We start from the raw sequence: 27,582 nt of genomic DNA on the forward strand, positions 1-27,582 counted from the left end.
ACAAAGAATGCTTCTCGAAAGCTTTCTCTCCCCTAAAAAATAAGGAATGATATTAATTTACAAATGTATCAAATACTCGGCCACCTCAGCTTCAGCGCCCATAAAAGTCAATGGTGCTATAGACTATAATGGGAATTTTGGCATTCCCGCCTTTCCCAGGGCCTGGGGGGGGGCAAGGGTTTCCCAAAGGGGGTGCCCCATCCACTCCCATTATATCCTGTAGGACGGCCTCTCTCTTTGAGGCAAGTCTAGAGTATCTGAGACTTGTTAGTTAAGAGGTCAAATTGACTAAGAAGGAATGTGATATGAAATTTATGAAATTATGCATCATGTAGGCCAGTGATCCCCAACCTTTTTATCACCGTGGACCCGTCAACACTTGACAATTTTACTGAGGCCCGGGGGTGGGGTAGTCTTTTGCTGAGGGACGTTGCCGCCTCCACTTGAGCCCTTGTTCCACTTGCTTTCCCACCGGCGCCCCTGATTTCTGGCCGCCCACTGGAGGGCGCTGCAAGCAGCAGCTGCGCTGTGCCACGCTGAGGGGGAGCCCCAGCCATGGTGACTGCTGGACAGCCCCAAAGGTGAGCTGGCAGCAGAGTGGCAGGGCAGCCCCTGAGGCAGCAGCCAGGGAGGAGGACGAGGAGAAGCCACGGCCTGGTACCAACTGATCCACAAACCAGTACTGGTCCCTAGACTGGGGGTTGGGGACCACTGATGTAGGCAAAGGAGACAGGGAGAATGGCTTCTTGTTCACCACTACTAGAAATCTGGGTCACACAATAAAATTGCTTGGCAGCAGATTCAGAACAGCAAAAAAAAGCACTTTATACAATTTATAATTTGAATAAGGAACCTGCTACCCTAAGCTGAGGTGATGACCACTAGCTTAAACAACTTATTCAAAGACAGGCTACATATTTATATCACTCCCCGAGTGGTTTACAGATGTGTTTGTTGTCACCTGTGTCACCTACCAGCTAATGATGGCATTTACCATTACAGGAAAAGCAGAGCAGTAATACATATTGGCATTAGGGTTGGAAGTACGGATCAGAATCTGTAACAAAGGTAATGTCTTATTGGCTTTCCCTCCAATAGTCCAGTTCTTTTCTTCCTAAATTATATAATGCTTCATACTTGCATTCAATGTCCTACAGATACTCTTGGGTTGGCTGCTTGAGCTCTTGACTATCAGTATTTGCTGTGTGGAAAACCCATCCTGAGAGGAAATATTGAATAAACTGAGTATGTTTAGCCAAGAGAAGACATGATTTCCCCTCTTCAAATATCTGAAGGTTTTTCACAAGGAAACAAGATGATACATTCTTTGCTGCTCACAAGGGCAACACTAGATTTAGTGGGTATATACTACAGGATAGTAGATTCTGGCTGCTCATTAGGAAAATGGCTCTCATCATTAAGAACTAAGTACTTGAAGCTGGGTTCATGGGTAGGTTTTCCTACACTGAAGTTCTTCAAGCAGAGGCTGGACAACCATCCATTGGGAATCTTCTAGGATTGGATTTCCTGTGTTGATCAAGAAACTGGGCAAGATAGTGCATAAGGCCCACCTCTAGGACACTCTGGGACTCATAGGGCTTCCTCCTCCATTACGACAAGCAACAAAATAACCTAATTTGAATATTTGAACAGTTCCCTTTACTATGCAGCCTAACCCTATTAAGTAAATATATTCTAACTCCCTGCTTTCGAAATGGAGACCAGCAATCAACTTTCTAATTGTTATCTTGGTGCTAGCTTGGAGAGAGAGTCAGCTTGGTATGGAGAGCCAGCTTGGTAGAGTGGGTAGAAGCATGGACTTCTAATCTGGTGAGCCAGGTTTGAGTCCCCGTTTGTCCTCCACATGTAGCCACCTTGGGCTCGCCACATCACTGATAAAGCTGTTCTGACCAAGCAGTAATATCAGGGCTCTCTCAGCCTCACCCACCTCAAAGGGTGTCTGTTGTGGGGAGAGGAAAGGGAGGGCGAATGTAAGCCGCTTTGAGCCTCCTTCGGGTAGGGAAAAGTGGCATATAAGAACCAACTCTTCTTTTTCATTTTAGGATTCTCTCCTATTCATTTTCACCCATACAATTGGCCAGTTTTACATAATTGCCATCCTTTAAAAATGACACCTTGATTTTTGCCATCCATGCAGACATATCCAGCAGTGTAGGGGATAAATTCAGACAATCTCTCCGGGGACACAACAAATCACTTTTCTGGAAAGACGTTTCAACACTACCGGTCTGCCTTTCTAGTGTCAGACAAGGTTTATATGAATGACTGTAGCCTTCAGACCTGTGATGTTAAAACAGCTTGATTCAGATTCACCATCATCCTTATAAGCAAGGAACATTAAGTTTTAATTTCTGACTATCACCTTCCAACTGTGCTGTTCATGACTGCAGAATACACAGTAATTTAATACACAGGGTAGGGAGGGTTCATCTTCTCTGAATTCATTAATCCTGCTCCCTTGTTGCCTGAGTCTGTAACTAGACTTCACTCCTCTTCTACTGTCAAAAAAGAGCACGAGTCCACGAGCACCTTAACAATTAACAAAATCTGTGTGGCAGAGTATGAGCTTTCATGAATCCCTGCTCACTTTTTCAGGCTCTTGTTGGAAGCTCCTTCTCATTTTGGTAGCCTTTAAAGTGCTACTTAACTCGTACTCTTTTTCTACTGCAGTGGACAGACTAACAGGGACTCCCATTTTGATCCTTTTCTGCTATTTCTCTCCAGTATTCAACTAAAATAATCATCCCACTATCATTCTCAATTTCAATCAAAATTTCATGTCACCAGTCTTCACATTAATTCAATATATTAGTAAATTGATCATCCCCCTTTAGTCTTCTCTTCTATATCATGCAAACACATCTAGCATGTTCCCTTATTTCTTGTTTCTCACTTTCTTGTTTCTTTCTGTGCCTGGGACAGCCTCTTCTTGCCTCTCTGGCCATTAAAATAGCCACTCTACTTGCCCTATAATTTTTTCCTTAAATTTCTAAAGAGCAGTTCCTAACCTATTCTACCCTAACCATCATCATTCTATAAAACTACCTTGTTACTACTTTCTGAAAGGTTTCACCAAAGATACTTAAGAGTTTCTTACCATTGTAGCTGTGTATGTATGAAAGGCAAATGTGATTTCAACAAGCCTATACTGGGTTTTAAAAATTAATGGCTCTGAAAGAAGGTGGGTTTACAATCATATTGCAACATTTTTTTGTTCTGCATGTGAACCAATGCATCCTAAGTGAAGAGCAGTTTTATTACTCCATCCAGCAACTTCCCCATAAAGTTTATATACATTTACAAATGGCTTTTCATATTCAAAACACTCATTCTAATACAAAAATGTGGAGGGGAAAAGCTTGTCAGTTTTTCTAATCCTATTACCAGGTAAGTGCTGACAGAAAAATACTCTTCTGCTCTCCAATAAAACTGACAGTGTAAGAGGGCAGGCTTTGTCTCCTTTCTGCTCTCTGGGAAAATGGAAAAGGCTTTCCCTTTCAGTGGAGAGCAGAAGGGGGAAATGAAGGAAATGGCTACTGAGCATATCCAAGCCTAGTTCCACAGTAGTATGAGTCACCACCTGGGATAAGGCCACACCAGTTTGAAGTGCTGAGAAGGCAAAGTAGGAAAACTATATTTGTGAATAATGTAAGGTGACCAGATTTTAACATTGGTAAAGAAGAAGAAGAAGAAGAAGAAGAAGAAGAAGAAGAAGAAGAAGAAGAAGAAGAAGAAGAAGAAGAAGAAGAAGAAGAAGAAGAAGAAGAAGAAGAAGAATCCTAAAATGAAAAAGAAGAGTTGGTTCTTATATGCCGCTTTTCTTTACCCAAAGGAGGCTCAAAGCGGCTTTCAGTCGCCTTCCCATTCCTCTCCTACAACAGACACCCTGTGGGGTGGGTGAGGCTGAGAGAGCACTGATATCAGTGCTCGGTCAGAACAGCTTTATCAGAGCTGTGGTTGATCTGTTTGGTTATGTAACCCCATGGCCTATTTTATTATTTTGTTGAAATTTTAAACCCTATTTTTATATGTCTTATACATATTTTATGCCAATAAAAGGTTACTGACTGACAGAGTTGTGGTGAGCCCAAGGTCACCCAGCTGGTTGCATGTGGGGGAGCGCAGAATCGAACCCGGCATGCCAGATTAGAAGTCCGCACTCCTAACCACTGCACCAAACTGGCTCTCTCTACACCAAAGTGGGACACCATTGACTAGGGGGGGGGTTCTTGATTTAAAATTTGGTCTATATGGAGCAACAAAAATTTTCATAGAATGCATAGAATGCAAAAAAGTATTGTAATATATATTTTTAAATTTCAACATAAGTACAATTTGCCAGGTGCCCCCAGATGTCCCTCCAAAAGTAGGACAATTTGGTCACCTTAGAATAGGGATAGTTCATAATAACGAATACAGGTTTTCCCCTCCTGTTCGTTGGTTCGTTCATTCATTCATTCATTTGTTCATTTGTTCTCCCTCCCTCCCTCTCTCCCTCTGTTTACTTGGGAGGTAGGCGTGATCCGTGTAACTCAGATTTTTTCAGCCCGGGTTTCGGGAAACTCTGGGCTCTTTTGATGGCCCTGGGAGGGTTTGTTGAATTGACAGGAGTTAATTAATTTGTTTATATATATTTAAAACGTGTTAAACATTTATTGGGTGATATGACCATATATGGTTATGTCAACCAGCTCCCCCCTCCCAAAATGGCCAATGATGGGCCTGTTGAAGGGCAGGGGCTCCAGGTGGGCACATACACAGCTATGCTTCCTAATCATATTTTGCATGATCATGCCACTTCTGGAGTTTCTTGAAGCCTGAAGAACATTTCAGGGGTTTCTCAATGGCAAAAAAGTTGAGAAAGGTTGGTGTAACTAATAGATAATCATTGCAGGTTTGTACCAAAATTTTTCTCTATTTTGCTCCCCCCCCCCCCCCCCCGTTTACAAATTATCCTTCCAGCAAAGACTGCTATGAGCACTGGTACTGAGTATAAAAAGGGGAATTAAATGACTCAGCTAGACAGCTGGTGCCCTGCTCCTCTGCTTGTTACTTTACTCACAATAGTCTGTTATTTTGGTCTCCCAAGTCTTTGTATGTCAAACCAGCCCACTGTCTCACATTGCCAACTTTCCCAAAGCAAAACTTAGGCCCTAACATAAATATACATAGATTCACATTGTCATAATAGACTGGCACTTCTTGTGGACCAACAGGTTCGGGAGTGCTGGTAAAGAGAGGTGTTGGGAAAGTTTACCACTCTATGGTAAACTTTAGGATGCTTAGGGCTAATCCTGTGTTGAGCAGGGGGTTGGACTAGATGGCCTGTATGGCCCCTTCCAACTCTATGATTCTATGATTCTATGATTCTATCCTGCAAAAGTAAAGCCTGGAATACAAGGGCCATTTGATGTCGAAGACAAACTGAGTTATTTATAATTTCTGTTGCAAAAAAAGAATGATGGAAAAATGACTTTTGAGGCTAGGTATTATACCACAGTGTTACAAATATTTGCCATCCTAGTGGCCTCAGGCAATAGAAAGTCACGACAGATATTAGGAAACAGAAGACATCATCCTGTATCCCATAAATATAATCAGTGAGGGGCATCTTTTATTTTATGCCTTCTAGCTACCTGGACTCTGCAATGTATATGAATGAATATGAATACTTATAATTTAATCAAACCAAACTAACAACATGGACATTAACTTTAGATGAGTACTGTTTTGCCCAGTAACTACCACCCAGTATTTTGGAAATGTTCTATTTGCAGTGTGACTCTATACATGTTTACACATAAATGATTCAAATAAATCTGCAGCCTACAAATTAATTATTAGAACCCTTGTGCATATACAGAGAGAATGAGAAGGAAATCTGCTTCTTATGTTTAAGCCTCCGGTGTTTGTTCTTTAATTCAATATTTTTGAACAACTATAGTTGTACCAAGCAGGTAAGTTCATGAAATACATTAATTTAAAATTTTAAAAACTGGACACTTGATTTAAATCAGTCCATTCTATATTTGATCCATTTGATCTATATTTGATCCACCACCTCTGAGTGGTGAAAATCATTCTGCTAACGATTTTTATTTGGTCTCTTTTGGGGGTACCAGGGCTTAATTTTCCATAATGGTGTGTTAGAATTCTTCTGCAAGAACATGTAACAATAATTCTCACAGTATAAGTGTATAACAAATCATATTACCACCTAACAATTTTTCTTTATCAGTAGCAATTTCATAGAAGTTTAATGCATATAAACTGATAAACTTTTACCTCATCATTCTTTCTGAATACTCTAACAGTAATTCCACATAATGCTGAACTCTAACAAAAGGAGTCTTAGAAGTTTAATTGAACACCTTCTCTGCTCTTCTCAGAGATTTACAATATATTGGCTTTTCTAAATGTTTGACTTAAATCTTTTGTGCCTCTCTAACTAAAATTACCTTCTTTGTTCATTTTCTGTAGAAGCTGGTATTGTATGGGTTCGTATCTGCGACAGAGAAAAGTATGCCTCTATATTTCTAAATTCCAATGTGCTTTTTGGAAGAGACACACACACAAACAGGTATATCAAACAGGGCATAGAGTTAAATAAGTTATAAAACATTAGGGAAATATATTGTTCGACAGAAGTGATATGCATGGAAATACTGAGCCCTAAAGGTTACTTAAGTGTGTGTGGAGGGGTATTATCACCCATCTGATCAAACCCTTGAGGATGATATTGAGATGATGAATGAAATAAAAGCAGCTAATGTGATACTGGGTAACTTCAACTACACTCACTTTGACTCAAACATGTGCTTTAGTCATGCTGTAGAAATGAGAGTCCCAGACATCATAACTGACTGGAACACAGCTAACCACAGTGGCAGTGATCTTGGACTTGTTTCTGAGCTTGGTGTAATGGTTAAAAATAGTGAGACTCAGTGAGAACACTGAGAACTGTGTTTGATTCCCCACTCCTCCGCATGCTGCCAGCTGAGTGACCTTGTGCCAGTCACAGTTCCTCTCAGAGTTCTCTCAGCTTCATCTATCTCACAAGGTGTCTGTTGAGGGAAGAGGAAGGGTAGGTTATTGTAAGCTGCTTTGAGACTCCTTCAGGTAACAAAAAGCTGGGTATAAAAAACAATGCTTCTTCTCCAGCTTGGTTTAGTGGTTAAGAGTGGTGGGTTCTAATATGGTGAGCCAGGTTTGATTCCCCACTCCTCCACATGCAGCTAGATGTGTGACCTTGAGCTCATCACAGCACTGAGAGAGCTGTTCTGACCAAGCAAGTTTATCCAGAGCAGGAAACCAGTCAGAGAAGCAGCTGGGCTTTGACCAAACAATAAAAGGATTCCTAAAGGAAGATGTGGAGTTCCCCGAGGTTCATGAAAAAAGGAGAATCAAAATACACAAAACTGATTACTGTACAGCAAAGTAGTATCTATTATGTATCTATTATGATACTATGTATCTATTATGTATCTATTCAAGGCAAATCAAAACAACTAATGCTTTTTAAATCATATCTGTCTAAATAAACTGGAAAATTTATTTCTGTCTTTAGAGAACTGAAGCTAGATGAGCAAAACTTCCACTGATCTAAAAAAACTAAGCTATATTCCCAGTGATATATTTCATTTTTTTGAAAATTAATAAGTAAATCAGGAATATTAACATGAATCTCTCCTCTCAATGGAAACCCTTGATATCTTCACAAAGTATAATCTAAACAGCAGTTTTCTGTTAGAAGAATGGGAAACAGAGAAAGAACCCTGGGGCAAACCCCAAGTATCATAGCCAGCTTTTAAATATAGCTAGTCAAGTTAGAAATCAAATTCACAGCATGCTCAGTTTACTTCCTGCTAGGATGGGGGGAAAGCTATCTTTTTCTCCAAAGAAATTTGCAGCGGAATGGGCAAGCTGTCAAGCTCTGTAGACAAATGATTATTTAAATAGCTAACAAAACCGGAGACAATGTTGAGAAACTTGTCAAGCACAAACCACAGATAGCTATTTAATTTTGCAAAGACTTTTTCTAATAGCCCAAGAGAGCAACAAACTTCACACGTTTTAAATTATCACCATTTTAATTTCATATTATGCAAACTGTTTATACATTCACACTTTTAAAACTCAGAAGGGAAATGGGCTCATTTTAAAAGATGACATGGGGGGGTCAGTAAAGGATGCATCAATTAACGGAAACAGTTTTGCAAACAACTATAATAATGCATGCACTGATTCCAGGGAAACAGAGACTGGAGTTCATAATATGTAATATCTAACTCAGTGTAACTCACCAAATATGGTAGCATGTTCATACACAAAAAAATGATTCCCGTACCCAGGGGTCAGAAGCCACGAGCAGAGCAAGATTAAGATCTTGCATTAAGCAAGATTAAGATAAGCATACAATACAGCATAAAATACTAAAGGAAGATAACTGGCACGATCATACTTGCTTTGAGAACATATATTAATTCTAGAGCTACCATTTTTTTAACTAAAAATATCATGGCCAGTAATAGGTTGTCAAGAGTTTATGACCAAAGAAGTTATAATCATAGATCTCTGGTCTCGGCATTTTTATTCTTAATTTTGTTAATTATTAGCGTTCATTGAAAAATAGGCCATGAAAACCTTCATCATCTAGCAGAAGGAAATTCCTCTGTATGGTAGCGCTGTGTAGAAGTGATGCAAGGTAAATGTCAACGCAGATCACATCCTTAACATGCCCGCGCCGTGGACTAAATAATTCGGTAAAAGCTTGGTGGGAGGGCTTTGTCTGTGATGAGGAAGGGGCCTGATTGGCCCCTTCCTCCGGACAGACCATCGGCCGGGCCAATTCCCGCCCTGCTGACAAGGAAGCAACTGCGAGCCGCGCAGAGTGCGGCTCGCAGTTGCTCCCTTGATGGCAGCCTGATGCGTCGGGAGGCGCAAAGCGCCTCCAACGCATCAGGCCGCCAGCAAGGGAGCCCCCGGCAGCCATGCTCCGCGTGACTGCCAGTGGCTCCCTGGTCTAGCACCCGCTGTATTTAGATTACAGCGGGCTTGATTACTAGTAATAACAATAAAACACCTGTTAATTCAACAAGGCCAATAAAATTTACTACTGCCCAGTTTTTATGAGAAATAACTGACAGCAACTACTATGGTCAACCTCCACTGATACTAATGTTCCTACTTATTATGGACAGATTTCCCAAAGTATGTAAGACTGCAAGAGATGAATGAGTTCATGACAGCTGTTGTTACAATTCTTTTTCCAGTCAAAGTCAATCAAGACATCTCCATGTCATGTTTCACTCATAACAGCTATATTGGAGTCCCTTGGGAGACTTGTGATGTGTATGTAAGCTCTGATGTGAATCTAGTGCACCAGCAGAAGCAAAGGTTTCCTCATTCATTGCAATCTCAGCGTTACTTTTCTATACCCATCATCATGGTGTAAACAATGCTACCCCTGATATTTCAACATCTAAGGGAAGACTGGGAACACCAATAAAAGGCATTCCTAACGGTGTAGAGTGGAGTAATAATGCTGAATCCTGATTTAATTGAATGGGAAAATGTGGTTGGGTTGTGGTGGTTATGAGGGCTGGTAAAAAAAATTAACATAGTTGGGAATCTGACTCACCACAAACTAGAAATGCTGGCTTTATCCCCTCCCTCCAGGAATGAAACATTGTCCAGTTCGCTACAATGGTGGCAGAATCCCTGAGAAAATCTTCCATTTGCTTCTGGGAATGATTCTTAGAGAAGGGAATGACGCATCACTTGTACATACTTCTTTAATCTCTGTTGCCTGCTTTGTAGCTGTACTGGCACGACAGAACGGAATGAAGTAAGCAAGAATCACACTCTGTTTACTCTTGCTGTAGTGTTATATGGCAAAATATATACATACTGGTAGGAAGTGATTAGTGGAGGATCCATTGGAAGACTAGCTGAAGCCCCTAAAGCCTAGGAATAGTCTTAAGGATGACTTTCAGGGCCCACAATTTCAGGTTGACTAGCCATATCCCTGGAGCTCTTCTTCAACAATGTAGCAAGCACAATAAGAAGGAGGGGGGTACTGTGGCTCACAGGTGAAGAACCTGGCATCTAACTGGGACACAGTTACTCTATGACACCTACCAACAGCGTGACCAGCACTGCTTTGGAGATTCGGAGATTTTGAGGGAAGTGCCAGGAAGGATGGAGTTTGGAGAGGATGTGATGTCATGCCCAGGTGACACTATAGTAACGTGGGTACAGGCAAATAATGTGTATGGCATTTTCTAGACATTTATAATAGTGCTCCCTAGTTTATTTTATTTATTTATATTTATATACTGCCACTCTCAAGTGTCTCATGGCGGTTTACACAGTCCATAAGTACGATAAATCCCATAAAAACCCATTAAAACATAATTAAAACACAATACAGAATATCAAGATGGTGGATATTAAATATATAACCTACTCCCCTCCCCCTCGGTTCAGCATGGGTCTATCACTCTCTATCTGGGAGCGAGTAACTCATTTGGCTTCAGCTAGTGATCCACAGCAGACCATGCTGGGAACCGCTCTGGCCTCAACCATATGCCTGGAGGAAGAGCTCCGTCTTGCAGGCCCTGCGGAAAGCTGACAAATCCTGCAGGGCCTGTAACTCTTCTGTGAGCTCATTCCACCAGGTTGGGGCCAGGGCCGAAAAATCCCTGGCTGTGGTCAACATCAGACGTATATCCTGGGGGTTCGGGACCACCAGTAAATTCATAACCGCAGAGTGAACAGCTCTGCGGGGGGCATAAGCAGATAAGCATTCCGGCACATAAGCAGGACCCAGGCCACATAAAGAATGAAAAATTAGAACCAAAACCTTAAACTTGATCTGGAAGCAAACTGGTAACTAGTTCAGATGGCGTAGCACCTGCTGAACATGGTCACCTCCACGGTGACCCTTGCAGCCACGTTTTGTACTAGCTGGAATTTCCAGATCATAGCCAAGGGCAGGCCTGTGTAGAGCAAGTTACAGTAGTTTAGTCTGGAAGTGACCATGGCATGGATCTCTGTCGCCAAGTGTTCAGAGGGCAGGTAGGGTGCTAGTAGCCACGCTTGGCACAGATGAAAAAATGCCGTTCGGGGTACTTTTGTGACCTGAGCCTCCATGGAGAGGGAAGCATCAAAGGTCACGCCCAAATTCCTGGCTTCTGGTGCTGGTGTTAATTGCACCCCATCCAGGCTTGGGAGACATGCTTCCTGATCCTGCTCCCTTCTACCCAGCCACAGGACCTCCGTCTTGGAGGGGTTGAGTTTCAGGCGACTCTGCCTGAGCCATCCAGCCGCTGCTTCTAAACATCTGGCAAATGTATCCGGGGGGGAGTCCATCCGTCTGTCCATTAGGAAGTAGAGCTGGGTGTCATCTGCATATTGATTGCAACCCAGCCCATATTCCTGAACCAGCTGGGCTAGAGGGTGCATATAAATGTTCAAAAGTGTAGGGGAGAGCCCAAAAAGGGGCCAACAACTCTTCTCCCACATCAACCCTCTGTGTCCGGTTCTGGAGAAAGGAGACTAGCCACTTTACTGCTGTCTCCCTAATCCCGGCCATATATCCATATCCATATCCATATCCACATACACATACATATACACATACGCATACCATGAATATATATATTTATTTACACTGGGCACACTTCTATCCATAAATTCATATTCTATTTCAGTGACTTCCGTTCCAAATGTAAAATTTCTGTGTGCATGCATGTATATACGTGCAGCCAAAGTACTATAACTGTTTGGGTCAACTGAAGGTTTTAGTGAGTGTAATTTAACATTGGAGAGAGGAGGCTATACTTGCCACAGAAAGGAAAACACAGCTGGAACTACTTTCTCGTAGCTGACTTAACATAGGAATAAATAGAACTGGCTGAGCCATGAATTTGCGTCACAAAATCAGAGTGAAAGAGACCACTCAGCTGAATAATAGCATATTCAAGAGAGTACAAGGAGAGCAGCCATTAAAAAAACATTTTATCACATGGCTTCTTTTCTTTTTGCTCCTCTGTGCACTTCAGAATTAACTCGCAAAGATGGAAAAACATATTTTTGGCATTTGGTCCCAGTTTTTATGAATACTAAACTGACAAAAATACAAAAATTCCTTTTGTTCTCTATATGAATTTAAACAAGTAGGTAGTATATACTTGATATCAGCCAAAGGTACTGGAAAGGAAGCTTTATAGCAAACTACACACATTATCTCAAATGTTCAGCAATAGCCTAGCATTTCAAGCAGCATATCAAAGCTAAAATGACCGTATTTTCAAAATCTGAGATCTTAGACCACAATAATTCCACCTACAGAATCCATCACTTAGCCTTTTGGCTCTCATTTTATTCAGGCCTGGAGATATGTGGGTACTGTTGTCCCCATGGTTGTTCCTATAATGTTCCCAAGGCCAAATAAAGCTTCTGTCCACATGATTAAACTTTATAACATGTTTACGTCATACACAAGCAATATACCTCCTAAGGCAAGATTCCATGAACATTATGGCTAGATTTTCTTTCATACTCCATAGTTCACTTATTTATTTCTCCACAATTTTGTATCTGATTGAAATTTAATTAATTTCAATTTCTTAACTGTTTGATTGTGGTGGCTGCATTGGCTTTCAGTAGAATTTTGGATCCAGTTCAAGGTTTTGGTTTTAACTTTTAAGGCGTTACGCGGTCAGTGCCCTGAGTACCTGAGGGAAAGGTGGATGTCACTTATTGGTGACAACACATTCCAAAGTTTTGTCAAGGGGAGTTATATATTAAGTAAAGGACATTAGGGATAAAACAGTCAAGACTGGAGGACTGTCCCTTTTATGCCAATACTGGTTACAGATGTCACACCAAAATAGCATGGTAAATTGTATCAAATGCTGCTGATAGGTCTAGTGGGATCAGCGATGGTGGATTGCCTTGATCAAGTTGTAGCCATAGATCACCCACCAAGGCCAATAGGGCTGTTTAGGTCCTGAAACCTGGCCTGATGTCAGACTAAAATTTCTCAAGGGCAGATATCCCATACAGAAATGCCTGTAGTTGCTCTGCCACCACCTCCTAATCACCTTGCCCAGGAAGGGTAAATTGGGCACATGCTGATAATTCACCACATCTCTCTTACCTGAAAATTATTTCTTAAGAAGTCTGATCACAGCTTCTTTCAGCTGTGAAGGAAACTCTCCTTGAAGGAAGGGCATAATAATAATCTCCCCCAGGGGAGGCATCACTTTCTCCTGAGATGATGTTAATAGTCAGGATGGGCAAGGATCCAATTCACAAGGGGCCTTCAAATCTCCAAGCACTCTGTCAGCATCAGCCAGGGAGACTAGCCAGATACGATCTGCAGAATCTGACAGGTAGCAGCAGAAAAGAAAGCTTTCTTTGCTGCTATCACTGCTGCCTCACAGGCCTTTAAATGGGCTTGGCATGGATTTTCTACCAACAGTGCCATCTGACAGGGAGGCTGATTCTGTGAAGGCAAAGGTTACAGTAGATGGGCAATTGGGATGTGAGTGTCCTGCATAGTGCAGGGGGTTGGACTAGATGACCCATGAGGTCCTTTCCAACTCTATTATTCTATTACTAGGAAAATAAGCCCATTTTATATGTAAATAAAATGGGCGCTAGCAGGGGAAACTGAGGGGCGCGGGAGCCTTGGCAGCGGGGTGTGGTTGGTGGGGCTGCGGCTTTCCTTGTCTGGGTGGGAGACTGACCTTTCAGAGGCTTTTTGGGAGTGGCGGTGGTCCTCATCGCGCGTCGCCAGTGGCCTGGCCAGTCCAGGGGGCCGGGAGGGCGTCGGGGCGATGGCGGCCATCAGGAGGCGAGGTCGGAGGCGGCGGCGAAGGCAGGTAGGCGGTCAGTTCCGCCCCCCCCCCACCCGAGGCTCTCTGGAGCCTTCCCTCGGCCGGCGGAGCGACCTCGCAGCGTCTATGACGCTGCGAGGCCGCTCCAGCAGCCGAGGGAAGGCTTCCCGACCCCCCCCCCCACCTGAGGCTCTCTGGAGCCTTCCCTCGGCCGGCGGAGTGACCTCGCAGCGTCTATGACGCTGCGAGGCCGCTCCGCCGGCCGAGGGAAGGCTTCCCGCCCCCCCCACCCGAGGCTCTCTGGAGCCTTCTGTCAGCCGGCGGAGCGGCCTCGCAGCGTCGTAGACGCAGCTTCCCGCGTAGACGCAGCTTCCCGCCCCCCCCACCCGAGGCTCTCTGGAGCCTTCTGTCAGCCGGCGGAGCGGCCTCGCAGCGTCTTCGACGCTGCGAGGCCGCTCCACCAGCCGACAGAAGGCTTCCTGGCCCACCCCCCCAGCCGAGGCTCTCTGGAGCCTTCTGCCGGCTGGTGGAGCGGCCTCGCAGCATCTACGACGCTGCGAGGCCGCTCCGCCATATTCCCTGGGCGGGTGAAGCTTCGCGCGGCTCCCCATTGGCTGCTTGGGGCGGGATTGACACTCGGAGGGGCCAATCAGGAGCCGCTTCGCGGCTCCTGATTGGCCCCTCCGAGTTTTTATCCCGGACCGGTCCCGCCCTAACTCCTCCCCACTACCCCTTACTCCTTTATACAGTCCGTGGCGCCCGTGGCGCCACGGCCTGTTTACAGATTCTATGATTCTATGATTCTAACAATATAGTGCAAAAATGAGAGACAACAATTATAACAACAAAACTTCAGGAAAATGCAGCAGCATCTGAAATTCAAAATCTTATCCAAATGTGCTGTGCATATGCCTTAAAGCAGGGGTAGTCAACCTGTGGTAGTCAACCTGTAGTCCTCCAGATGTCCATGGACTACAATTCCCAGCAAATGTTGGCAGGGGCTCATGGGAATTGTAGTTGATGAACATCTGGAGTATCACAGGTTGACGACCCCTGCCCTAAAGGGCCAATCTGAAAAAGCTCTCTATGGAAACTATCCTACTTCATTTTTACATTTTGGACCAAACCTGATTCCAAATGAGATAATCTATTCTTCTAAAAGTGCTCTTAGCAGAACTCTTAATCACAGCAGCAGCAGGTCCTTCAAGTATTTGGTGAGTATTTGAGAAGCAGTTTCATAATCTGTCTGTGAGCTAACAAGTGTACATACAAGTCTGCTACAGTTAGTTCTGTCTTGTAGCCTCATTAGCAGAAAAAATGGCTGGAGAGAAAGAATTTCTGAGGGGAAAGAATAGCTAGCGGAAGATTCAGACTTCCTATTGCTAGGAGAGCAATTTTGGCGCTCCAAGAGCACACAAGCACAAATAATAGTATTTATGGCATGGACAGGGCCACAGCTTTATTGGCATTTTTGATTAGCATAGGCACATTTCTAACACAATGGGGGGCAGATTCCACAAACCACCCCTCCCCTGCTGCAGCCAGCAGACCACAGCCCCATGGGGAGCTGAACCATCAGCAGGCCTGCCCATGGCAATGAGCGATCATCTGGTCAAGCACCCCTAATCATCTGGCCTGCTGGACCCCGGAATGGTAAACCAAGAAAAGACCCATGGGCATCAACCTCTATGGGCATCAACCTCCAACCTCTATTGGAACTTTTCTGGCTACACCACCATGTGAGGTTGGCAACTCCCCAGCCAGGAAATCCACCCCCCCCCCGTCTCATGTGCCGCTTCTTAAGGCAAATCCCCCAAATTGGCATAAACTGGTACGCAGGCACAGGTACGCACAGGAAGATCCCCATAGGATCTGCCCTCATACAAACGGAGCAGGGGAGGCATGCTACTGACCCTGACCCCGCTCCAGCCAATGCTCATGCCCACCTGAGCCGTAAGAAACCCACCCTGACATCGCCCAGCTAAATATCATGACCCCAGTCTGACAGATGAACTCCATCCACCCTAAACAGGGCTTCTACTCCAAAAACAATATTCGGATGAGGCAAAACCTCGCAGCTGCTAGATATGTAAGTTCTCACCACTGTCCTACAGATCTTGCCAAGTCCACCTTCTTGGGGGCCAGTGCTCCCGCAAAACCTTACGTTCCATAATGTCCAACCACAATATGAAGGTCCCGGGACAAAGCTTCTGGAGAATGAGCAGATCCTTCATGATTGAAGTGACCAAGTTCAAGCCAGAAGTGGCAGGCAGATTCTTACTGCCTAGCTGTATAACAATAACATCTGGGCACCCATGCTTCAACATTAGCTGCTCAATGGAAGACAGCAATGCAAACCAGCGCATGCCCTGAATCCCATGCCAGTGTCATCCATGCCAAGGTCTGTTCCGCATCCAGACTCTGCAGCGTATCTTGATACCCAAAAGATGACGCTGTGGCCAACGATGAAGACATGCCTCTGTTGATCCATGAAAACTGCAATCGCAAGAATCACAGAATACTGTCAGTATGCACATACGACCTGAAGGCTTCAGAATGCCAGCACCCCAGAGCCTTGATGCAATCCCTGCTTGAGCCATTGGCTGCTGTTTGCGTGGTGGCCCTGATATGAAAGGAGTGTGAGTGGAACCCCTGTGAAGGCACCCAACTTCCCTATGCAAAGACGCAAAATGGCCAACAATTGAAAGCAGAACAAGTATGTGCTGTCTTCATGGATGAGAAAGGGGCCCAACATTGCAGGACACAACACCATGTAATGGGAAGTGCAAAGGATGGGACGGCGCAAGCCCCCTTCACTGGCCTGCAGGACTATCAGACAGACCAGGCGTAGTGCAGCAAGGAGACCATGTGGTTACCTCTCTTTAAACCTGCCGCTGTGCACTGGCCCTACCCCCACAGCACATGACTCACGCATGAAGGAGTATGTGCTCCACACCCGGGTCCTGCTTTTTTCTGCCACACTCTCTGCCCAGTAATTGCTGCCACATGTTGAGGGCAGCGGCAGCATTTCTGCTTGGCTTTGTTGCCCCTATGCACACATCTACAGCCTCATGTTCATGCACAGGTCTGCCATCATTACAACTGGATTGTTTGAGGCCACCTGTGATTATTCTTTTTGGTGTCCATGTCACTGTTTCTTATATGGGATTAAGTAACCATGACACATGGTCTTAAAGACAAACTTTTTCTTGTCATTTTATCTGGCCTGGTTTTATGCACTATCATGTATTATTATTAAGGGAATTATGGGTTTTATGCTTTTTTTTCTTTTCCTATGTAAACCGCCGCGAGCCCTGCTGGGAATTGGTGGTATATAAATCTAAGTAGGAAGGAAGGAAGGAAGGAAGGAAGGAAGGAAGGAAGGAAGGAAGGAAGGAAGGAAGGAAGGAAGGAAGGAAGGAAGGAAGGAAGGAAGGAAGGAAGGAAGGAAGGAAGGAAGGAAGGAAGGAAGGAAGGAAGGAATAATGCTCCATAATGTAGGATGATAAACATTGGTTCATTTCTGTCACCTTGTAGGAAGACAAGGTGGTTCTATTTCCTGTTTTTGAAGACTACAGCAGGCACATCTTTACACATGGAACCATCTTAAGTGGGAATGGGCATGAACCAAAAAAATGCAGTTCATGGTTCATGGTGTGCCCAGTTTGTGAACCACGAACCATCACGAACCTTTAAGAGCTAAACAAAACGGTTCAGTTCTTGGGGATTGTGATGCAGTATAATAGGGACCTCTGGCTTATTCTACTTTAGCTATCTTCCAAATCTGGCAAGGATTAGATTTACAAGGTCCAAGTCATGGAACCTCAAGGAAGGTGTCCCCAGCAACAAAAAAAGCAACAAAAAAGCAAGGGCAATAGATGCCCAGAAGAACAGAATCAAAGTCACAGATAATCTCTTTAGTGGAAATGGGGGGCATTTTTGCAAGCCCAGCAGAAACAGTGTAATGTGCCCAACATATCTAGTGCCACTGTGGCAGTGCAAACCCAACAGTACTAAGGTCAAACCAGACAATCTCTGAAGTAGAAACTAAAGGTGGGAGGGTTTACAAGCCCAGCAGAAGCAAAGGAATTTACTGGTGACTAGAAGAAGAAGAAGAAGAAGAAGAAGAAGAAGAAGAAGAAGAAGAAGAAGAAGAAGAAGAAGAAGAAGAAGAAGAAGAAGAAGAAGAAGAAGAAGAAGAAGAAGAAGAAGAAGAAGAGTTGGTTCTTATATGCTGCTTTTCTCTACCCAAAGGAGGCTCAGAGCGGCTTACAGTCGCCTTCCCTTTCCTCTCTCCACAACAGACACCCTGTGAGGTGGGTGAGGCTGAGAGAGCCCTGATTTCACTGCTTGGTCAGAACAGTTTTAACAGTGCCGTGGCGAACCCAAGGTCACCCAGCAGGCTGCATGTGGGGGAGTGCAGAATCAAATCCAGCTCGTCAGATTAGAAGTCCACTCTCCTAACCGCTACACCACACTGGCTCTGTGCCAATGTGGCAATGACTGCTAAATCACAATCCAAGCAAGGGAGGGGGGGATTTTTGCAAGTCAGCAGGACCAGTGCAATGTACAGAGTACTGGGCAAGTTTCCAGGAAATCACTGTATTAGGGAGGGTGCATTAGGCAAATTAATAGCCAAGAGATCTATCAGTGACACATAGTGTCTGATGGGAGCCTCCATATACAACTATCTAAATGCAGTGCTGAGAAGCAACATCAGAGGAGAGCCTTAGCCTCTATGCTCTGTTTGTTTAGTCCCCCAGCCCAGCTGATTGGTTACTGTGCGAAATTGTACGTTAGACTAAATGGACCATTGGTCTATTCCAATAGGGCTCTACCTATGTTCTTCCATTCTAAGCAGCCGTCTGACCTTTCAACCACTTTCTGTACAGTGCACATGAAGAAAAGAGGAAAATGTAATAGAAGAAATATAGTCAATAATAAAGTATCTACACCAGCAGAGAAAAATCTCAATGCATTTGGCTAGAATAAGTAGCAAGAATTAAGTTCCAGTGTGGCAAGGCGTATCAGCATGGAATTGTTGAACAACAGCATATTGCAGAAGGTAAGGGAGCAGGGCATGAAAAGGCAGTGCAGCTCTCTGATGTGTGTCTTCCCAGTCTCATTATGAAAGGCTTTGCTCTGTAATTATCAGTGAGGAAAAATACTGAAGAGAGGCTGACCAGAAGAAAAGAAAATTGGTGGTCTAAAGGTGGAACAGCATAAGAGAGAAAAGCTCTAATTTTTTATGATCACATCTTTTTGTACAAGTAACAAACAACATTAGCCTGTCTTTGGATCTGAACCACTTTGCTCCCTCTAGATGAAACAGGAAATCCTCAAGCAGACATCACAGGAACATAATGGCAGCAAATGCAGAGGAAGATCCAATATTGCCTAATGATTAGAGTGTCACCAGGATCTGGAAGACATGGATTCAAATCCCCAGTTTACCCTGAAGCTCACAGGATGACCTTGGGCAGTCATTTTCTCTCAGCATTACCTGTTTTTGTTGATAAAAACTACTGGAGGGTGTTGTGTATGCGAGGTAGCAGAGGGCTGAGCTTGGGGTCTGGAGCAGGATACCAGCAGCCCTGAAAGACAGCCAATGAACTGCCTGGTTCCTAACCTCAGGGCCCAATGAGTTTAAATCAATCAGGCTCTGCTAATCCAATCAAGGCTCAACCAAGGGCGTATCCAAATATATATATGTATATATTTGGGGGCTTGCCCAGGCAAGTCAGCATGGTTACTTCCAAACTGGAATCATTATTATAAGAAATAAAAGAGCTGTAATGCATGACTGTGCCTCGCTTATCCCCTATCAAACCCACTATACAACAATGCCCCTGCAGGTGAAGAAAAATACTGAAGACAGGCTGACCAGAAGAAAAGAAAATTGGTGGTCTAAAGGTGGAACAGCATAAGAGAGAAAAGCTATAGTTGCAGGAATAAAGAAGTTCCATGACTACCTCTATGGCCACAGGTTTACGATCATAGAATCATAGAATCATAGAATCATAGAGTTGGAAGGGGCCATACAGGCCATCTAGTCCAACCCCCTGCTCAACGCAGGATTAGCCCTAAGCATCCTAAAGCATCCAAGAAAAGTGTGTATCCAACCTTTGCTTGAAGACTGCCAGTGAGGGGGAGCTCACCACCTCCTTAGGCAGCCTATTCCACTGCTGAACTACTCTGACTGAGAAAAACTTTTTCCTGATATCTAGCCTATATCGTTGTACTTGAAGTTTAAACCCATTACTGCGTGTCCTTTCCTCTGCAGCCAGCAGAAACAGCATCCTGCCCTCCTCCAAGTGACAACCTTTCAAATACTTAAAGAGGGCTATCATGTCCCCTCTCAACCTCCTTTTCTCCAGGCTGAACATTCCCAAGTCCCTCAACCTATCTTCATAGGGCTTGGTCCCTTGGCCCCAGATCATCTTCGTCGCTCTCCTCTGTACCCTTTCAATTTTATCGATGTCCTTCTTGAAGTGAGGCCTCCAGAACTGCACACAGTACTCCAGGTGTGGTCTGACCAGTGCCGTATACAATGGGACTATGACATCTTGTGATTTTGATGTGATGGCTCTGTTGATACAGCCCAAAATGGCATTTGCCTTTTTTACCGCTGCATCACACTGCCTGCTCATGTTTAGTTTACAATCCACAAGTACCCCAAGGTCTCGTTCACACACAGTGCTACCTAGAAGCGTATCCCCCATCCAGTAGGCATGCTTTTCATTTTTCTGACCCAGATGCAGAACTTTACACTTATCTTTATTAAATTGCATCTTGTTCTCATTTGCCCATTTTTCCATTGTGTTCAGATCTCGTTGAACTCTGTCTCTATCTTCCGGAGTATTTGCCAGTCCTCCCAATTTGGTGTCATCTGCAAACTTGATGAGTAGTCCCTCCACCCCCTCATCTAGATCATTAATAAATATGTTAAAAAGTACCGGGCCGAGCACCGAACCCTGAGGTACCCCGCTACTCACCTCTCTCCAGTCTGATGAAACACCATTGACAACAACTCTTTGAGTGCGGTTCTCTAACCAATTCCCTATCCACCTAACGATCTGAAAATCCAGATTGCAGTCCTTCAACTTATCCATCAGAACATCATGGGGAACCTTGTCAAAAGCTTTACTAAAATCCAAGTAAATGACATCAACCAAATTTCCCTGATCCAGCAAACCTGTTACTTGGTCAAAAAAGGAAACTAGGTTGGTCTGGCAGGACCTGTTGGAGACAAATCCATGCTGACTTCCTTGGATCACCAAATTGTCCTCCAGATGTTTGCAGATCGCTCCCTTTAATATCTGCTCCATTATCTTCCCCACAACAGAGGTCAGACTCACTGGTCTGTAGTTTCCCGGGTCATCCTTCCTCCCTTTTTTGAAGATCGGAATAACGTTTGCTCTTTTCCAGTCCTCCGGGACATCTCCAGTCCTTAAAGAGGTTCCGAAGATGATGGACAAGGGCTGTGCAAGTTCTCTGGAAAGTTCTTTGAGTACTCTCGGGTGCATTTCATCTGGACCAGGGGATTTGAACTCATCCAGTGCAGCTAAATGCCTCTCGACCACCTCTCTATCCATGTTAACCTGCCACCCAGACACTATCCTTTGGCTACAGCCATCTCTAGATGTGCCTAAACACTTTGACCTGTGGGAAAAAACAGATGTAAAATAGGCACTAAGCCTTTCTGCTTTCTCTGCATCTTTTGTTAGAGTTTGTCCATCCGCACCCAACAGCGGGCCTATTGCCTCCTTTACTTTACGTTTGCTCCTCACGTAACTGAAAAATCTTTTCTTGTTACAATGGGCTTCCCTGGCCAATCTTAGCTCACTCTCAGCTTTGGCCTTTCTGATGATTGATCTACAGTGCCTAGTAACCTGTAGGTACTCTTCTTTAGAGCTCTGTCCTTCCCTCCATTTCCTGAACATTTTCCTTTTCTTTCTTAGTTCCTCTTGAAGTTCTCTGTTCATCCAAATAGGCTTCTTAGAGCTCCTGCAGTGTTTTCGTATTTCTGGAATAGTCATTGATTGAGCATGCAATAGCTCTTGTTTGAGTAGCGCCCACCCTTCACATGCTCCCTTCCCTTCCAGCATTCTCGTCCATGGTATGACAGTCATCATGTCTCTGAGTTTATTAAAGTTTGCCCTACGAAAATCCAACATCCGCGTCTGGCTACAAGCTTCCTTGGCTCCCCATCTCAAAAGGAATTCTATGAGGACATGGTCACTTCCCCCTAGGGTCCCCACCTCCTTCACCTCATCCACCAACTCTTGCCTGTTGGTCAGTATTAAGTCCAGTATGGCTGAACCTCTTGTGGGTTCATCTACCATTTGATAAATGAAATTGTCAGCTAGGCAGGTCAGAAACTTGCATGACTGAGGATGCTTCGCAGAGTTTGTTTCCCAGCACACATCTGGGAAATTGAAGTCACCCATGATGACAAGGTCCTGCCGTTTGGATATTTTCTCAAGCTGCTCACAAAGTGCAGCATCCACATCCTCTCGTTGGTCAGGCGGTCGGTAGCAGACACCAACCACCACACTGTTTGTTTTCCCCTCGCTTATTTTCACCCAGATGCTTTCCACTGTAGATATACTCTCCTTCACTAGAATTTCCTGACAGGTAAGCCCTTTCCTCACATACAGTGCCACTCCTCCACCTCTTCGATCTATTCTGTTTTTTCTGAACAGTTCATATCCATCCACCATTACATTCCAGTCATGAGAATCATTCCACCAAGTTTCTGTGATGCCTACTAGATCATACCTTTCCATCAGCATGAGAAGTTCCAGCTCTTCCTTTTTATTGCCCATGCTTCGGGCGTTAGTATAAAGACATCTGAATCCTTTTACTTTTGGTTCCCTATGAGCTGGCCTTGCCGGTTGGGCTGCCTCCGATAGTTTTCCTTCCATACACTCCCTATGTTGATCGTCTCCTTCCCCTAGTGGCTTTAGTTTAAAGCTCTCCTGATGAATCTCCCCAGGTTCCTGCCAAACACATTCTTCCCCAGTTTCGATAAGTGCAGTCCATCAGGTGCTAGTAGGCCTTCCTCAAGAAAGCCTATCCCATGGTCCCAGAAACCAAATCTCTCCTGCCGGCACCAACTACGCAGCCAGTGATTCACCTCCATTATCTTCCTCTCCCGACGCATTCCTCTTCCCTTGACAGACATCATCATGGATCAGAAGCCCCTGCTCGGCCTCTGCACGATGGACCGCCAGACGCCCTAGATCTTATCACCGCGGATGCTGCGAAGGTCCATTTTCTTGCATGGCTATGACTTCAGCCTCTTGCATCGGCCTGGGAAGACTATTGGGCATGCTGATGCCCTCAGCCGCCTGCCACTACCACCGGTTGACGTGGACCCGGCTCCTGCTGCGGAGGTGCTGCTAATTGAATCCCTGCCACAGCCACCCCTGCAGTCAGCAGACATCGCTGCTCAACTGGGCGTGGAGGGGATGGCCAGCGGGCAAACAAGACGTGGACTTTGCACCCCCAACGTGGTACAGCAACGTGGCAGTGGCCCCCGGGATTGCGGCAGCGCAGCCCGGCAACAGCCAACCCATGCCGACACCAGAGCCACGCCAGTCGGGATGGACCCGCGTGACCCCCAGGTATCTACAGGACTTCATCCATCACATCCTGAGTGACTATCTAAGGGGGGAGGGATGTTGTGTAACAGGTAACAGCATTACCTGTTTTTGTTGATAAAAACTACTGGAGGGTGTTGTGTATGCGAGGTAGCAGAGGGCTGAGCTTGGAGTCTGGAGCAGGATCCCAGCAGGCCCGAAGGACAGCCAATGAACTGCCCGGTTCCCAACCGCAGGCTCCAATAAGTTTAAATCAACGAGGCTCCGCTAATCCAATCAAGGCTCAGCCAAGGGCGTGTCCACCTCTGCCCATGTGTATATATTGGGGGCTTGTCCAGGCAAGTCCCCAGTCAGTGTGGTTACTTCCTACCTGGAATCACTATAAGAAATAAAAGAGCTGTAATGCACGATTGCGCCTTGCTTATCCCCTATCGAACCCACAATACAACAGAGGAGTTAATGTAATAAAAAATAGCAGAGTTATTGTATCAATGATGATGAGACCAGACAAGGCAGTTCTACTGTATATAAAAAAAATACTTTTACTAGCTAAAAATGATAGGGGAAACTGGAAGACAAAGCAAGAAAATACATAGCTTCCTATAGCTCATTCAGGAGCTCTACACCTTAGCTGTTACATGGTGAAGAATCAAGATGGATCTGACTCTCTGCCTAAAGCAGAGCTCTTCTCAAACAAAAGGAGGAAGCAGAAAGCTTCTCTTCCTGCTAAACTCCTGGATGTGACAAGCCTGAGTCAGGCAATGGCCTCTGAAAACAGATCTGCATATCTAAACAGACCTTTTGGCCCACTCTGCCTGTCCCCACTAGCAACAACTGTAAACAAACAGTTTAACCCTTTGACTGACAGTCTGTGGCTGGCTCTTGCTAAGAGACAAAGTCCAACGATTTCCAGGGTTGTCCCATGTTTGCTTGTCTTCAGTCCCATGTTTGCTTGTCTTCAGTTTGGTGACGAAGGGGTGTATGTGTGTGGTTTGGGGGGGACAAACTCAACTTCCCACTTTGAAGTAAAAATGGGTCTGAAGAGTCACCGTCACTGAAGGTTCTCTACTCCATTTGGAACAAGGAAGAATATTTGTTTTCTTAAGATACTTTGTTGGTAATTATGAAAAGAAAAAAAAATGATCACGAAATGTAAAAAGAATTTCAGCAGCATTTTAGCTTGAGCTGGGGATATCTTTGCTCTAAGGGTGTGCAGTGCTGGAAACCCCCATTGCAAGTATTATGGGGCACAAGGAGTGCGAAGGAAGACAACCTGCTTTGTTTGTCCTGGTTCTCATTGGCTAACCATGCTTTCTCATGGTGATTTTAAACTTTTCTATAAAGTAGAAGGGTATGTTCACTTTCTGGATCATTAGACAGATTTTGCCCACAACTGGGGCAGGAACATAGAGTCTAGCATCATGACTCTAAAACTCTCTCTCATGCTATTTGTGCACACATGCAAATCTTGTTAATACAGGATAAAAAGCAGAAGGCTTAAACTGAACCCACATTCCAATCGAGTTAGATATTATTTGATTCTACAGATGTGGGTCATACAAAACCCAATATGCATCCAGACTTTTTATATGTATATCCAGAAGCAAGGGTTATACTAATGTTACTCTTTATCCTGTGAAATCCAATTACAATAATGATACAATATAAAATTAGCTTCATTATTAAAAGTAGTGATATTTATTAAGTGATCTAATACCTATATAGGAATTTATTTTAATTATTTATTCATTCTTTGATTTGTATCCCACTCCTCCTGGCATGCCGGCTCAGGGCAGCTTCCAACATATACATACATAATACAATACATAAAATCATATACAGTGTTATAATACTTTAAAACCATCATCGTAAAACAATCATGCCAGCTATATAGGCAATACATTTGAGAGCATCTTGGTTTTTGGGGGTGGGTGGGATCCATATAGAACCCAGATGGTGTTAAACCAAAGCTGTCTTGGCATTCATTTGCCCCAACTAAATGCCTGCATGGCCGAGCATGGCCGAGCATCGATACCTTATCCCAGTGGTCTCTAACCATTTTATCACCGGGGACCGGTCAATACTTGACAATTTTACTGAGGCACAGGGGGGGGTAGTCTTTTGCCGAAGGACATCACCGCCACCTGAGCCCCTGCTCCGCTTGCTTTCCTGCACCGCCCACTTGGGGGTGCTGTCAGCAGCAACTGCACAGTGCCATGCCAAGGGGGAGCCCCAGCCATGGCGGCCGCCAGAGAGCACCAAAGGTGAGCCAGTGGCAGAGTGGTAGGGCAGCCCCCGAGGCAGCAGCCAGGGAGGAGGACAAGGAGGAGCCGCGGCCCGATACTGACTGATCCACGGACCCGTACCGGTCCCCAAACCATTTACCCTAACCATTTACCCCAAACCTGATTTACCCTAAATAATTGTGCTGGGAGTAAGCTAGTGGACATGATGGTGGTTGCATAATACTTCCATTTAGCAAATTTCACAGCCAACTCATAGGCTTCCATAAGTGTCCTATAAGATGTTCTTGAAGCCTTGTTGCAAGTCTTCCTCCACATTTCTGCAGAGTTTTATATGGTTCGATGGGTCCTTTTGGGTAGAGAAAAGTGGCATATAAGAACCAACTCTTATTATTATTAATAATATTTATTTTAAACCAGTCATACTTGTCCCATTGAAATAAATTTTTCCCATTCAGTTCCAAAGGATTTGTGTGCAACTAACTTTAGTTACATGGTATAGAATTGTCCTTCATATTCAAAGCATATTGTTCAATCGCAGACTCTTACTATGACCAGTCATTTGTGCTTAGATGTCAGGTTCAGCCTTGCTGCTCTTGCTTGTTTTTCCAGCTCTGTGGAGATCTTTTATCTTCTCACTGTTTGAAAGAGGGGGAAAGCATACTTGCATTCGTATATCTGCAAACCCTGAAAAATGTTTAAACAGAGACCATGTCTAGGCTGTGACTTTTTTACATCAGGATTGTAAAGACTGGGGAGAAAAGGCCAGATTAAATTTTCATAAGTCAATCTGAGCTGCTTGAGTCAACACAGCTTACAATTTGCTTTCCCACCATATTGTCAAGGGTGTCTTGAAAAACACCCAGCATGATCTTTAAGTTCTTGTCTGACGATTGTCACAGATACTTCTAGTTTTAGAAGCTGGGCAGCAGTTTATAAGGACCATAAGACTGAAGCATGTTTAATACGGTATAGTTATTGAAGCAGAAATGCAGAGTGATTGAACCTGTGAAGGATATGGAAGAAAACAGTCCTTGATACACCCTGGACCCAAGCCATCACTAAAACTAAGAGCTTTCTTTACCAAGCTGCTGTATTTGGAATCGCTTAGTTGGCTCAGGAAGTCTATTTAATGTGACAGCCACTATAATATATGTTCAGTTGTTGTTGTCACCTAGTGGCCAATTAGCCATTGTTGGGGAAGATAATTGGGCATGTTTGGAGGGGTGGGAGTTATCACCCAGGACAATTGGTGGGCAGGTGATTTAGGGAAGATAACAATCCTTCCTGCAGAGTATAGTTAACTCATGAAACTCCTTGCTGTGAGCTAAAGTTTGAAGTGGTGAGCCCAATAAATGGAGGATGGGTGTATATAAGGGTCCCCAGAGATGTTTATTAGTGGGATCATTCTGCAGTACTAGAGTTGCTACACAAAGGAGACTACAGGTTCATTTTTTTCATATCTTGTGGTCCTGTAAAATAGTTAGAGCATTCTGGATTTTAAAAAATACACAAGAAATTGCAGAGAATTATAAAGCTTAAGTTCCCATTAGATCCTAGGTCTATGCTGTTAGGTATATTTCCTGTTAATTTGCCTGTATCGCTGACATAATTTTTCTTCTATGCAAGGATCACAGCCAGACCTCTAGCTACCTCAAGATCTGCCAATTTGGCCTTATGGCTGGAGAAGCCACTGTGAGGGTGAAATTTACTAATCTAGTGAACAGGAGACCACCAGAAGAATGTCAAGAACACTGGGACTTCTGGATTAATATGGGACTATTGACTTTATTCTTGTTCTGTTTTCTTTTCTGTTTTCTGTTATGTATAACCTAATAAAACTAGTTTTATTAATGATTTACAAAG

At 44.2% G+C, this 27,582-nt stretch overlaps 1 long non-coding RNA gene across 1 annotated transcript; it reads left to right on the forward strand.

The window, feature by feature from the left end:
- Positions 1 to 921: 921 nt before the first annotated feature.
- Positions 922 to 27,538, forward strand: LOC143831107 (uncharacterized). The gene is made up of 4 exons (XR_013228719.1): positions 922 to 1,068; positions 6,502 to 6,601; positions 9,700 to 9,868; positions 27,346 to 27,538. It is a non-coding gene; the product is annotated as an uncharacterized LOC143831107 (long non-coding RNA).
- Positions 27,539 to 27,582: the final 44 nt, after the last annotated feature.

The sequence above is a fragment of the Paroedura picta genome, chromosome 3, assembly GCF_049243985.1.
Source record: "Paroedura picta isolate Pp20150507F chromosome 3, Ppicta_v3.0, whole genome shotgun sequence".
Taxonomy (NCBI): Eukaryota; Metazoa; Chordata; class Lepidosauria; order Squamata; family Gekkonidae; genus Paroedura; species Paroedura picta.